Below are 15,426 nucleotides of genomic sequence, written 5' to 3' on the forward strand. Positions count from 1 at the left end.
AACCACTTTTCCCTTTAAAGAGGCTCTGTCACCAGATTTTGCAACCCCTATCTGCTATTGCAGCAGATAGGCGCTGCAATGTAGATTACAGTAACGTTTTTATTTTTTAAAAACGAGCATTTTTGGCCAAGTTATGACCATTTCTGTAGTTATGCAAATGAGGCTTGCAAAAGTCCAAGTGGGTGTGTTTAAAAGTAAAAGTCCAAGTGGGCGTGTATTATGTGCGTTCTCTTCAGAACGCCCAGCTAGTAAAAGTAGTAAAAACGCCCTGATGTACGCACATAATACACGCCCACTTGGACTTTTACTTTTAAACACACCCACTTGGACTTTTGCAAGCCTCATTTGCATAACTACAAAAATGGTCATAACTTGGCCAAAAATGCTCGTTTTTTAAAAATAAAAACGTTACTGTAATCTACATTGCAGCGCCTATCTGCTGCAATAGCAGATAGGGGTTGCAAAATCTGGTGACAGAGCCTCTTTAAGCTGAGTAAAGAGATCGGGCAGAGAACTCCTGCCCAATCAGAGAGAAGTGGAGTGGTTAAGAGGTCATATGACCAGTGGGTAGTGTGGGAGAGGAGGGCATGGGGTGCAGTCTGTGAGAAAGAGGGAGAGCACTCTGTGTTTCAGAGGGGGGCATGGGCAACAGTCTGTGGGAGGGGACAATGGGGAACAGTCTGTGTAGGGGGTGACTATGAGTTGAATTTTATTGGGAGGGGGAATGGCGAGCTGCCTGGAAAGAGGGGGCATGGAAAGCAATCTGTGTGAGAGAGGAGAGCATAGGAAACAGTCTGTGTGAGAGAGGGGGGCTTGGGGAGCATTCTGGGAAAGAAAGGGACATGGAGTGCAGTCTTTGTGAGAGAGGGAATGGGGGGTAGTCTGTGTAACATAGGAGACCATGGGGAGCAATATGTATGAAAGGAAGGCCATGGGGTGCAGTGTGAGAGGGGGAGACCTATATGTTTGAGGGGGACCATGGGTAACAGTCTGTGTGAGAGGGGCGCACCAGGAGCAGTCTGTGTGAGGGAGGGTGAACCAGGGGGAGCAGTATGCGTGAGAGGGAGGGATGTCATTCCGTTCTAGTCTCAACCTGCCTGTTACAGTGACAACGCTGTATGCAACATTAACACTTTTGCTGCCTTAGACCTCCAGGGACATAGACATTAACCTCTTCACTGCCCTAGACCACCAGGGATGCAGACATTAACCCCTTCTCTGCCCTAGAACCGAGGAATGCTAATTATGACTATTTGACTCTGTAAAGCAATATATTTTTTTCGATTGTTTTGGATAACGGGTTTAACGGCAACGGTGCCCAGGTCCCTAACTGTCCTGCTTACTAGCTACAAAGACTTAGAGGAAATATTGGGCGTAACTATTTTTTCCTCCAGACCGCCTGTACTGCGATGGGTGCGAATTTTCGCACCCAGTTACGTAAATCTGTACCTGTATCACACTTGTAGACAAATTGGCCACACGTAACTACTTTAAACCCAAATATTCTAATAGCTTTATTGAGTTTGGTAGGCCATGGATTGAGAATATCCCCAAGGGCCAATTCAACCGTATTAAAAGGAATTGCATTTTATTACACTGTCTAAAACAGTCAAACAACGTTTTTTGGCACGTAATTATCAAAAAAAGTTAGTTGAAAATGCACTTTCAGAAGTTTTGAAAGAGGGTGGTGATAACACTAAGCATCCTCCTAAAGACATTAATACTACTAAGGGTAATGGTGATATAATTAAAATACCCTTTATCATGAACTATAATATTAACTCACAGAAAAAACATAATCAGTAGAATGACCTCTTATTTCACATCAGTTTTTTTTCCTTGTCTAACATGTAAAGCATATAAAGAGGTGGGTCACCAAAGAAATAAAAGTATTTGTTATTCTATCTTAGACCAAGCCAATAAAAAGTCTTATTGCATTAAGGATATTATTACATGCAATAGTAAGGGGGTAGTTTATGTACTAAAATGTCCATGTAACCTTCTATATGTAGGTAGGACAGGTAGGAAATTAAAAATAGGATCGCTGAACATTGTAGTAACATAAAAAAGGGCAAACCTGATCACAGTGTTTCGACACACTATAAGACCTTATTATCGCGATAGGGTTTCACGGTCGTTCATAAAACGGACGTTCCACGGCCACAGTAGGAACAATAGACCCCTAATGGGGCTATTCACACGACCAATTTTTTTGACGGCCCAGGAAACCCGGCCGTCAAAAAATGGGACATGCCCTATTTTCGGCCGTTCTCTCGGCTCCCATAGAAGTCTATGGGGCCGGGTAATAAACGGCCATCACTGGAATGTGTCCCGAGTGACGGCCGTGTCTTCCGTCGCTCTCTCTCCTTCTCCTCCTCATAGTGTGAAGTGCATGTGAGGAGGAGGATGAGGGTATTTTTTTGCTCCCTGTAGGAGCGGAATTCCCAATCCCCGGCCACAGCTTTGGCAACGCTGTGACCGGGGATTGGGGATTCCGCTTCAGAAGTGCCTGACGTCTCTATGTCCATATATGGACACAGTGAAGTCAGGGACTTCTCCTGGAGTGGAAACACCAGCTACAGGGTCGGGGATTCCGCTTCAGAAGTGCCTGACGTCACTGTGTCCATATGTACACAGTGATGTCAGGCACTTCTGAAACGGAATCCCCGACCCTGTGGCCGGTGTCTCCGCTCCAGGAGAAGTCCCTGACTTCACTGTCCATGTATGGATATTGAAGTCAGGGACTTCTCCTGGAACGGTGGCGCTATCTACAGACAGGTAGGGGGGGTGCCATCTATGGGGGGGGGGGTGCTGTGTAGAACTACCTACGGGGGGGCTGTGTGGCAATACCTATGGTTGAGTTGTGTGGCATTACCTACGGCGGGTTGTGTGGCATTACCTACAGGGGGCTGTGTGGCATTACCCACAGGGGCTGTGTGGCACTACCTACAGAGGGCTGTGTGGCACTACCTACAGGGGGCTGTGTGGCACTACCTACAGGTGGCTGTGTGGCACTACCTACAGGGGGCTGTGTGGCACTACAGGGGGCTGTGTGGCACTACCTACAGGGGGCTGTGTGGCACTACCTACATGGTGGCTGTGGCAGTAATTACAGAGGGCAGTGTGTGGCATTATCTACAGAAGGATGTGTGTGGTCAAAAATTGACAAATTAAATTCATCTGATTTTAAGACGGACAGGGAAAACAACGGATACAAAACAGGTCAAAATCGGCTGTTAAATACGGCAACACAGCCCGGAATGGAATCGGAACAGATGCAAAACGGCCGGGAAAAACGGTCCAAAAAGGACGTTTTTATCGGTCGACATTAGGACCCTGTCGTGTGAATGGAGCCTAAGCCCTTATTCACACGACAGGGTTTCCCGGCTGTGTGACGGCCGTTCATAAAACAGTAGGAACAGTAGACCACTAATGGGGCTATTCACACGACCGGTTTTTTGGCGGGCCGGGAAACCCTGCCATCGAAAAATGGGACATGCCCTATTTTCGGGCCATTCACCCGGCTCCCATAGAAGTCTATGGGGCTGGGTAATACACGGCCATCACTGGAATGTGTCGCTCGCTCTCTCCTCCTCACAGCGCAGAGTGCATATGAGAAGGAGGCGTTTATGCCAACGGACGAAGCGCTGTATGCTGCATGTAAGTTTCTACAATGTGGGGGTTCTGTATACAGGGGTACTGTGTGGCAGGGCCGGGGTGTACAGCAGGTGGAAGGGGGCGCTGCACAGCCCTCTGTAGGTAATGCCGCACAGCCCTCTGTAGGTAATGCCACATAGCCCCCTGTAGGTAATTCCACACAGTCCCCCCCATAGGTAATGCCATACAGCCCCCTGCAGGTAGTTCTACACAGCACCCCCCCCCCATAGATGGCACCCCCCTACCTGTCTGTAGATAGCGCCACCGTTCCAGAAGTCCCTGACTTCAATGTCCATATATGGACAGTGAAGTCAGGGACTTCTCCTGGAGCGGAGACACCAGCCACAGGGTCGGGATTCTGCTTCAGAAGTGCCTGACGTCACTGTGTCCATATATGGACACAGTGAAGTCAGGGACTTCTCCTTGAGCGGAATCCCCAGCCACATCGCTGGGGATTCCGCTTCAGAAGTCCCTGACTTCACTGTGTCCATATATGGACACAGTGAAGTCAGGGACTCCTGCTGGAGTGGAATCCCCAATCCCCGGCCCGGGATTGGGGATTCTGCTGCTACAGGGAGCAAAAAAAAATACCCTCCTCTTCACATGCACTTCGCACTGTGAGGAGGAGAAGGAGAGAGCGCGAGCGACGGAAGACACGGCCGTCACTTGGAGCACATTCAAGTGATGGCCGTGTATTTCCCGGTCCCATAGACTTCTTTTTGTCCCATTTTTTGACGGCCGGGTTTCCCGGGCTGTCATAAAATCGGTCGTGTGAATAGCCCCATTAGGGGTCTATTGTTCCTACTGCAGCCGTGTGACGGCCGGAAAACTCTGTCGTGTGCATAAGGGCTAAGGCTCTATTAACACAACAGGGTCCGTGTGTCGGCCGATAAAAACGGCTTTTTTGGACCCTTTTTTCCCGGCCGTTTTGCATCCGTTACGATTCTGTTCTGGGCCGTGTTGCCGTTTTTAACGGCCGATTTTGATCCGTTTTTCATTAGTTTTTTTTCCCTGTCCATTTTAAAATCGGATGAATTTCATTTGTAAATTTTTTGCCACACACTTCCCTCTGTAGATAATGCCACACACTGCCCTCTGTAGATACTGCCACAGCCCCCCTGTAGGTAATGCCACACAGCCCCCCTGTAGGTAGTGCCACACAGCCCCCCTGTAGGTAGTGCCACACAGCCCCCTGTAGGTAATGCCACACAGCCCCCTGTAGGTAGTGCCACACAGCCCCCCTGTAGGTAGTGCCACACAGCCCCCCTGTAGGTAGTGCCACACAGCCCCCTGTAGGTAATGCCACACAGCCCCCTGTAGGTTATGCCACACAGCCCTCCTGGAGTGGAAACACTGGCCACAGGGTCGGGGATTCCGCTTCAGAAGTGCCTGACGTCACTGTGTCCATATGTACACAGTGACGTCAGGCACTTCTGAAGCGGAATCCCCAATCAGACCACAGCATTGTCTAAGCTGTGGCCGGGGATTGGGGATTCCGCTCCTACAGGGAGCAAAAAAATACCCTCCTCACATGAACTTCGCACTGTGAGGAGGAGAAGGAGAGAGAGCGAGCGATGGAAGACACGGCCGTCACTCGGGACACATTCCAGTGATGGCCATGTATTACCCGGCCCCATAGACTTCTATGGGGGCTGGGAGAACGGCTGAAAATAGGGCATGTCCCATGTTTTGACGGCCGGGTTTTCCGGACCGTCAAAAAATCGGTCGTGTGACTAGCTCCATTTGGGGTCTTTTGTTCCTACTGCGGCCGTGTGACAGACGTTTTTTGAACGGCCGCCACACGGCCGTGAAACCCTGTCGTGTGAATAGGGCCTAACGGTCTTCATAATTGTAATCCGAAAGGTTCTAGCTTTTATGCTATTGAATTGGTGAAAAATAGTTGGAGGAGAAGATTACATCAAAAAAAGGTAGGGTTTTTGGATCCATCAATTGGACACAATTAAACCCGAAGGGTTAAATTATGACTTAGAATTAAAATGTTTTCTAAAATAAAGTTGCAAATATCTGGCCCTCCAGATTTGGAGTATTATTTCTTCCTAGTCCATGTGCTTGAATTGCCCTTGGGGATAAATATCTATCTCCTTTGTGTACATGTTATATATTTTTTGCTACATTTCCATTGATAAACTGTTCCGCTTTGGATTTTATTCAGTGGATCCATATTAATTTGCAGGACATTTATCTACAAGTGTGGGTTAAATTCTAGTCTATTATGTTTTAAGATATACAAACAGGGTTGGTGACTCGTGTACACAGAACTTTCTCTATTTTCAGTCTGTCATTTGATGCCATCCGGATTTGGGGGCTTGTTCTCTCTCTTTCTGCAATGACTGTGTATACTGTTTCGAACTGGCTAAAATGTCATTATACTACTTGTTTTGCAATACCTTCCTGTGTGGTCTTTCTGTTTTATCCGGAGGTATATTGGCCCCTGGCTGATATGGTTTATGGAGTTTATTTACTTCTGGTATGAATGAGAGGACGTAGTAGCTTCCTATTGGCAATTTTTAGTCATGTGATCAGCTCTGTATTTATCGCTCTTGTTTTATGAATAGGTTATAATACGACCTTCCCATTGGTATGATCATACCATGTGACCTTTTTCTTAATTAAGGAGTTTGTAGGTCCTTTTTTATATTTAATTATGCATATTGTCATCCTCTATTAAATAAGGATAAATTGTCCATTGTGTTAGGCTTAAAGAGACTCTGTCACCAGATTATAAGTGCCCTATCTCCTACATAATCTGATTGGCGCTGTAATGTAGACAACAGTGGTTTTTATTTTGAAAAACAATCATTTTTGAGCAAGTTATGAGCAATTTTAGATTTATGCTAATTAGTTTCTTAATAGACAACTGGGCGTGTTTTTACTTTTTACCAACTGGGCGTTGTGAAGAGAAGTGTATGACGCTGACCAATCAGTGACCGATCAGTGTCATACACTTCTCATTGTTCCAGCCCAGCTTCCTTCACTGCACAATCACACTGTAACAATGGGCTGGAACAATGAGAAGTGTATGACGCTGATTGGTCACTGATTGGTCAGCGTCATACACTCCTCTGTACAACGCCCAGTTGGTCATTAAAGAAACTAATTAGCATAAATCAATTTTTTTTTATAACTTGCTCAAAAATGATCGTTTTTCAAAATAAAAATAAAAACCACTGTTGTAATCGACATTACAGCGCTGATCAGAATATGTAGAAGATAGGACACTTATAATCTGGTGACAGAGCCTCTTTAAATGGTAAATAAACATTCAACAAACTTCTCACATGTCATAGTGACATGTCAGAAGTTTTGATCGGTGGGGGTCCGAGCACTGAGACCCCAACCAATCGCTAAAATGAAAAGGCAGAAACGCTCGGGTGAGCGCTGAGTCGCTTATTTTCTGTTTAGCTTTTCTCGTAAAGCCGATGTAGAGGCATTCCAGCCCATAGACTTTCTATTGAGCCCGTACACCGCTACATCGGCTTTCCGAGAAAAGCTGAACAGAAACTAAAGTGACTCAGCGTTCACCCGAGCGCTTCTGACGCTTCATTTTAGCAATTGGTGGGGGTCTCAGTGCTCGGACCCCCACAGATCAAAATTTCTGACATGTCACTATGACATGTCAGAAGTTAGTTGAAAGTTTAGTTACCCTTTAAAAAGATTTATCTATAATTCAAATGTATGTACATTTATTTTGGTGAGAATTTGAAATCACTGACATCAATAGTGTTCCGAACATAATTTTTTTAAAATATATTTTATATAATTTTTTAATTTTTATATATTTATTTTTATATGTTTGTAAACTCATTTATATTTATAGTTTTTTTTTAATAACATCAGCAATGGAATTTACACTTGTTTGTATGGCAGCAATTTCAAACTGTTTAAAAGGCACCTGTGATACATGCCTTGTATGACCGGGAAGAAGCCAATACGGCGAAACCCAGGGTCGGGCAGAGACTTGGCGTGCCATGTTTTTCTTCTTGCTGTTTTTTATACTTCCTTTGATGAGTACAAATAAATCTGGAAATATTTGCGGTTTGCTGGGGGTGCTACTCTATTGTTGACTTTCCCGTATTAGGATATTTAGAAGATTTTGACGAGCCGGCATTAGAACTACAAATCTCAGTTAACCCCTTTTCACAGCGGTCACTAAGGGGCTTTAGGCTAAGGTGCCACCGAATCATGGCAGTTCTTTAGCCTAATGTAGCGCCGAAACAAACAACTAAAGCTACTTTCTCTCATCTACCGGAGGTAGCTAAGGGCTCGGAGCAACAACCAGAGACCATAATGAGTTTCTCTGGTCACATAATCGCCGTGATTCATTAAATCACGGCGGTCATTGCGAGTTGCCGGTTTGTTACCCTTTCCTTCTCCTCTCATGGAATAATTCCTTAGAGAGGAGAGAGAAAGGGTAATACGTCTTAAAAAAAGGTCCCCTTACAGATATTACCCCCCTCAAATGTTCGATACCCCCTTCCACTGCCAATTCGAACCCACAAGATGGCGCACGCATGCGCAGATGCTAAGCTGTGCCCTAGCTGCCTGTGGCAGCAGCTGGCACAGAAACCATCAGGGACCATTACAGAGATCGCAGACAGTTATTTTCATAACACAGCCCGGTCTTGACCTGTGTTTCATTCTCGTCTCATTGCAGTTGTTCTGTGAGAAGAGCAAGAGATCAGTCTGCATCCTGTGCTGTCAAAAAAAGTAAAAAAATACCCCAGATCACCCAGTTTCTAATATATACACTACCGTTCAAAAGTTTGGGGTCACCCAGACAATTTTGTGTTTTCCATGAAAACTCACACTTATATTTATCAAATGAGTTGCAAAATGACTAGAAAATATAGTCAAGACATTGACAAGGTTAGAAATAATGATTTTTATTTGAAATAATAATTTTCTCCTTCAAACTTTGCTTTCGTCAAAGAATGCTCCATTTGCAGCAATTACAGCATTGCAAACCTTTGGCATTCTAGCTGTTAATTTGCTGAGGTAATCGCGAAAAATTTCACCCCATGCTTCCAGGAGCCCCTCCCACAAGTTGGGTTGGCTTGATGGGCACTTCTTGCGTACCATACGGTCAAGCTGCTCCCACAACAGCTCTATGGGGTTGAGATCTGGTGACTGCGCTGGCCACTCCATTACAGATAGAATACCAGCTGCCTGCTTCTTCCCTAATAGTTCTTGCATAATTTGGAGGTGTGCTTTGGGTCATTGTCCTGTTGTAGGATGAAATTGGCTCCAATCAAGCGCTGTCCACAGGGTATGGCATGGCGTTGCAAAATGGAGTGATAGCCTTCCTTATTCAAAATCCCTTTTACCTTGTACAAATCTCCGACTTTACCAGCACCAAAGCAACCCCAGACCATCACATTACCTCCACCATGCTTGACAGATGGCGTCAGGCACTCTTCCAGCATCTTTTCAGTTGTTCTTTGTCTCGCAAATGTTCTTCTGTGTGATCCAAACACCTCAAACTTCGATTCGTCTGTCCATAACACTTTTTTCCAATCTTCCTCTGTCCAATGTCTGTGTGCTTTTGCCCATATTAATCTTTTCCTTTTATTAGCCAGTCTCAGATATGGCTTTTTCTTTGCCACTCTGCCCTGAAGGCCAGCATCCCGGAGTCGCCTCTTCACTGTAGACGTTGACACTGGCGTTTTGCGGGTACTATTTAATGAAGCTGTCAGTTGAGGACCTGTGAGGCGTCTATTTCTCAAACTAGAGACTCTAATGTACTTGTCTTGTTGCTCAGTTGTGCAGCGGGGCCTCCCACTTCTCTTTCTACTCTGGTTAGAGCCTGTTTGTGCTGTCCTCTGAAGGGAGTAGTACACACCGTTGTAGGAAATCTTCAGTTTCTTGGCAATTTCTAGCATGGAATAGCCTTCATTTCTAAGAACAAGACTAGACTGTCGAGTTTCACATGAAGGCTGGGTTCACTCGACCTATTTTCAGACGTAAACAAGGCGTATTATGACTCGATTTACGCCTGAAAATAGGGCTACAATACGTCGGCAAACATCTGCCCATTCATTTGAATGGGTTTGCCGACGTACTGTGCAGACAACCTGTCATTTACGCGTCGTCGTTTGACAGCTGTCAAACGATGACGCGTAAAAATACAGCCTCGTCAAAAGAAGTGCAGGACACTTCTTTCAGACGTAATTTGAGCCATTCTTCATTGACTTCAATGAAGCACAGCTCAAAATTTACGGCTGTCAGAGAAGCCTCGCAAAATGCGAGGAGGAGCATTTACGTCTGAAACGAGGCAGCTGTTTTCTCCTGAAAACAGTCTGTCTTTTCAGACGTAAAAGCCTGCTACCGTGTGCACATACCCGAAAGCTCTCTTTTTCTAGCCATTTTGAGAGTTTAATCGAACCCACAAATGTAATGCTCCAGATTCTCAACTAGCTCAAAGGAAGTTCAGTTTTATAGCTCCTCTAAACAGCAAAACTGTTTACAGCGGTGCTAACATAATTGCACAAGGGTTTTCAAGTGTTTTCTGATCATCCATTAGCCTTCTAACACAGTTAGCAAACACAATGTACCATTAGAACACTGGAGTGATGGTTGCTGGAAATGGGCCTCTATACACCTATGTAGATATTGCATTAAAAAACAGACGTTTGCAGCTAGAATAGTCATTTAGCACATTAACAATGTATAGAGTGTATTTCTGAATAATTTAATGTTATCTTCATTGAAAAAAACTGTGCTTTTCTTTAAAAAATAAGGACATTTCTAAGTGACCCTAAACTTTTGAACGGTAGTGTCCATAGCCCTATGGTGGTAGATACAGCCGTCGCTGTTGAGGTGTCAAGTGCAGGGCCGAGTCTTGAAGTCCCAGCCTGTGATGTGGGATTCTGCATCATTTTCCCCCCTAGAACCCCAATTTGAAGCGACTCCAGGAATTAATGTTGATGTCTAAAATGTTACTCCCTATGATTTTTTTCATTTATTTGTATGTGATATGGTCCTAGAATTGATTGTCCAGGAGACTAATCTTTATCCTAGGCAGTTTGTTCTGCAAAAGCCTGCATCTATGTACTCCAGAATGTGGAGCCTCACAAGTGTCCCAGAAAAAGTAATTGTAGGCATTACCCTCAATATGGGTTTGATTAAAAAAAAAAACATCTGTCAGGTCCTACTGGGCTTCTAGTGCTGTCCACACTACCCCTGTATTTTCAGCAGTGATGTCCAGAAACCGCTATGAGGCCCTAATGCGGTTTATGCATTTTACCGACAATTCCCAAGTCCCCCCAATAAGTTACCGCACCTATGATCGGCTTAATGAATTAAGGCCAATAATCACCCATCTAAGTGATTTATTTCTAAATTTCTATATCCCTGACCAAATCTTATCTGTAGATGAATCGCTCATGAGTTTTAACCCCTTAAAGGAACAGTGTCATCACAAATTATTTTTTTATATGTTAAAGATGTTAGTGCTTTATTAAAAACGTTTATATTCATTTGTGTGTTTGTGTTTTACTTTTTCTTATTTTTACACTTTTTCTTCCCTATGGGGGCTGCCATTTTTTGTTCCATTTCTGTGTGTGTCGATTAACGACACATACAGACATGGAATACGGCAGCCACAGTCCCATAGGGACTGCGAACGGCTCCCGTCCCTATGACTGCAGTGTACGGCGTCTGTGTGGGAACTGCGCATGCGCGGCTCCCACACAGTCCTATTCGAAATTGGCGCCGTCCGGCGCCATTTTCCTGTGGACCGGAAGTCGCGGCCGGACAGTAATATTACTACTTCCGGTCGCGGCTTCCGGATTTGTGCACTTGCACCAGCGACAGCAAACGGAGCGGACGGGCCGGAGGGAGCCGCGGCGGCAGGAGCAGGTAAGAGATTTCAATGTATGTTCGTGTTTGTGTGTGTTTACTACTGTATGTAAACCTACTACACTGTGGGTTAGCTCAAAAAATGGCGACACACAGTGTAGGAGGTTACATCGTTCAAACCCCTCGTTTATCCCGGCACTAGCCAGGATAAAGGAGGGGGGGATGCTGAGAGCTCACTAGAGCGAGGGCTTTTAACCCAATGTTGCAATGCTGCAATTTTGGGAACAGCTCCATCTAGTGACCAAAAATGGGTAGTATTATAAATTAGAAATAATTTATAATATTTCCTGGACTCGTGCAAAAAAATAAAAAAAATTTGAACAATGTTTAATCACCCACACACTAAATGTTTAATTTTTAAAAAAAAAACATGTTTTTCTGGCAACACATTCCCTTTAAGGATGTGGACTAGTTGGCAAGTTCAGGACACAGCCCCATTTTTCAAATCTGACGTGTCACTTTATGTGGTAATAACTTCGGAATGCTTTTACCTATCCAAGCGATTCTGAGAAAGTTTTCTCATGACACATTGGACTTTAAGTTAGTGGTAAAATTTGCTCTATACATTCAGTAATTTTCTGTGAAAAACACAAAAATTTAGCGAAAAATTACAAAAATTAGCATTTTTCTAAATTTAAATGTATCTGCTTGTAAGACAGATAGTAATACCACACAAAATAAATGCTAACATTTCCCATATGTCTACTTTAGATTGGCATCATTTTTTTGAACATCCTTTTATTTTTCTAGGATGTTACAAGGATTAGAACTTTAGCAGCAATTTCTCACGTTTTCAAGAAAATTTCAAAAGGCTATTTTTACAGGGACAAGTTCAATTGTGAAGTGGTTTTGAGGGCCCATACAATGCAAACCCCCATAAATCACCCCATTTTAAAAACTGAATTTTATTTTTTTTGCAAAAATTCATTTTTAATCCTTTTTTTTCGGTAACACAGAAGGTTCAACCAGAGAAACACAACTCAATATTTATTGCCCAGATTCTGCAGTTTTAAGAAATATCCCACATGTGGCTCTAGCGTGCTAATGGACTGAAACGCAGTCCTCAGGAGCTCCTAGTGGATTTGGAGGCCTCATTTTTATTCGAATATATTTTAGGCACCATGTCCGGTTTGAAGAGGTCTTGTGATGCCAAAACCGTCGAAACACCCCCAAAAAGACACCATTTGGCAAACTACAGCCCTCGAGGAATTTATCAAGGGGTATAGTGGGCATTGTGACCCCACAGTTTTTTTTGCTGAATTTAGTGGAATTAAGACGTGGAAATGAAAATCTAATTTTTTTCCAATAAAACTTAGAAATTTTCAATGTTTACAAGGCATAAAGGAAAAAAAAACACCCCAACATTTGAAAAGCAATTTTTTTACGATTACCCCATATGTGGTAATAAACTGCTGTTTGGACACATGGCAGGTCTCAGAAGTGAAGGAGAACCATTTGGCTTTTTGAGCTCAAGTTTTGCTGGAATGGTTTTCGGGTCCCATGTCACATTTGCAAAGCCCTTGAGGGACCAAATCAGAGGAAACACCCCAAAAGAGTAACCCCAATTGGGAAACTACACCCCTCAAGGAATTTATCAAGGGGAATAGTGAGCATTTTGACCCCACAGGTTTTTTGCTGACTTTTTAGCTCAAATTTTTCCATTTTCACAAGGACTAAAGTAGTAAAAGCACCCCAACATTTGAAAAACAATTTCTCCCGATTAGGGCAATACACCCTAAGTGTCATAAACTGCTGTTTGGACACACGGCAAGGCTCAAAATTGAAGGAGCACCATTTGGAGCTCAAATTTAGCTGGAATGGTTTTCGGGTGCCATGTCACATTTGCAAAGTGCCTGCGGGGCCATAACAGTTGGAACAGCCCAAAAGTTTCCCCATTTGGGAAACTACACCCCTTAAGGAATCTATCTAGGGGTATAATAAGCATTTAGACACCACTGGTCTTTTGCAGAATTTACTGGAATTAGGCCGTAAAAATGAATACCAACATTTTTTCCACTAAAAAGTTGAATTTTTTTCATTTTTACAAGGGAAAAAGGAGAAAAAGCCGCCCAACATTTGTAAAGCAATTTCTCCAGAGTACGGAAATACCCCACATGTGGTCATAAACTTCTGTTTGGACACATGGCAGGGCTCAGAAAGGCAGAAGCGCTATTTGGCATGCAGATTTTGCTGGATTGATTTTTGGGCACCATGTCACATTTACAAAACCTTAAGGTACCAGAGTACAGTGGAAGCCCCAAGAAGTGACCCCATTTTGGAAACTACACCCCTCAAGGCATTTATCATTTGCCTAGACATATGACAGGGCTCAGGAGTGAAGAGCAACATGCGCATCTGAGGTTTATTTTGGTGATTTTCACAGCATTGTAAAACAAACCCCCAAGTAGTGACCGTTAGGGCTTATTTAGGCGAACGTGATATACGTCCGTGCAACGCGGGTGATTTTCACGCGCCTCGCACGGACCTATGTTAGTCTATGGGGCCATGCAGACTGTCCGTGAGTTTCACACAGCGTGTGTCCGCTGCGTAAAACTCATAACATGTCCTATATTTGTGCGTTGTTCACGCATCACGTACCCATTGAAGTGTGTGGGTGCGTGAAAATCACGCGCAGCACACGGAAGCACTTCCGTGTGACGCGCGTGATTCGCGCGGCAGCGGTAAAAAGTATGAATAAAACAGAAAAGCACCACGTGCTTTTCTGTTTACAAACATACAAACAGAGTGTCATCATGATGGCGGTTGCGCGAAAATCACGAGCCACGCATCATACGCGGCTGACACACGGAGCTTTTAAGTAACTTTTGCGCGTGCAAAACGCAAATGCTCGTGTAAATCCGGCCTTATTTTTGAAAATGCACCCCTCAAGGCATTTTAAGGGGTGTAGAGAGCATTTTTCCCCCACAGGAAATATGGGGGAATACAGCTGGACTATATGGGGGAATACAGCTGGACTGTATGGGAGGGGGTATGGCTGCATTTGGGTCAAATATGGCACTGTATATGAGCGGCATGTGGCTGGCACTGCATTTCGGAGCTTTGTGGTTGTGGTTTGTGGTCCTATGGCTGTGACTTTATATGCATTTTGTAGCTGGGACTCTAAAGCACCTGAAAAGGCTGGACACAAAAATTGGCTTTCAGCCATTTCCATTTCTTCTACTTACCAAAATGGAGAGTAAAGGCACATGTGAGGCCTCCAAATTGGTAACAAGGGACATTGAATTTAATGGTTGTTCCTTGGAGAGAGGCCGACATAACGTGGTGTGCTGACAACAATATGGCGTAAAAGTTTTAAAAAAAAACATTTATGGCAGACAATTGTAACGGAATGACTATTTTTATTATACTGTCCAAGATACTAGAAAAACTGTTAAACTACTGTACAAGTTCATGTTCGTCTTTGGCAGAAAAATTTGTTGATGTATTTCTATATTATTTAAAAAAAAATCTTTGGCACTTTATTTAATGAATGCAATAGGAACAGGGTAGCTAACCTTAGTGAATTAGAGATCTGTCATAAAAATGTCTAGTTTTAAACAGGAAAAGAAGTGACCCTCTTTCGGCCACAAACTGTATATACAGTGAAGGAAATAAGTATTTGATCCCTTGCTGATTTTGTAAGTTTGCCCACTGTCAAAGACATGAACAGTCTAGAATTTTTAGGCTAGGTTAATTTTACCAGTGAGAGAAAGATTATATATAAAAAAAAAAAAAAGAAAATCACATTGTCAAAATTATATATATTTATTTGCATTGTGCACAGAGAAATAAGTATTTGATCCCTTTGGCAAACAAGACTTAATACTTGGTGGCAAAACCCTTGTTGGCAAGCACAGCAGTCAGATGTTTTTTGTAATTAATGGTGAGGTT

General features: G+C 43.7%; 2 protein-coding genes across 3 annotated transcripts in view; one reads left to right on the plus strand and one right to left on the minus strand.

Annotated features, from left to right (window-relative positions):
• FRMD3 (FERM domain containing 3) overlaps nt 1-15,426 on the minus strand; it is a 335,672-nt gene that overhangs the window by 72,027 nt on the left and 248,219 nt on the right. The window lies entirely within an intron of this gene.
• Nucleotides 1-15,426, plus strand: part of IDNK (IDNK gluconokinase) — a 358,457-nt gene that overhangs the window by 17,249 nt on the left and 325,782 nt on the right. The window lies entirely within an intron of this gene.

This window comes from Rhinoderma darwinii, chromosome 1 (assembly GCF_050947455.1).
Source record: "Rhinoderma darwinii isolate aRhiDar2 chromosome 1, aRhiDar2.hap1, whole genome shotgun sequence".
NCBI classification, from domain to species: Eukaryota; Metazoa; Chordata; class Amphibia; order Anura; family Rhinodermatidae; genus Rhinoderma; species Rhinoderma darwinii.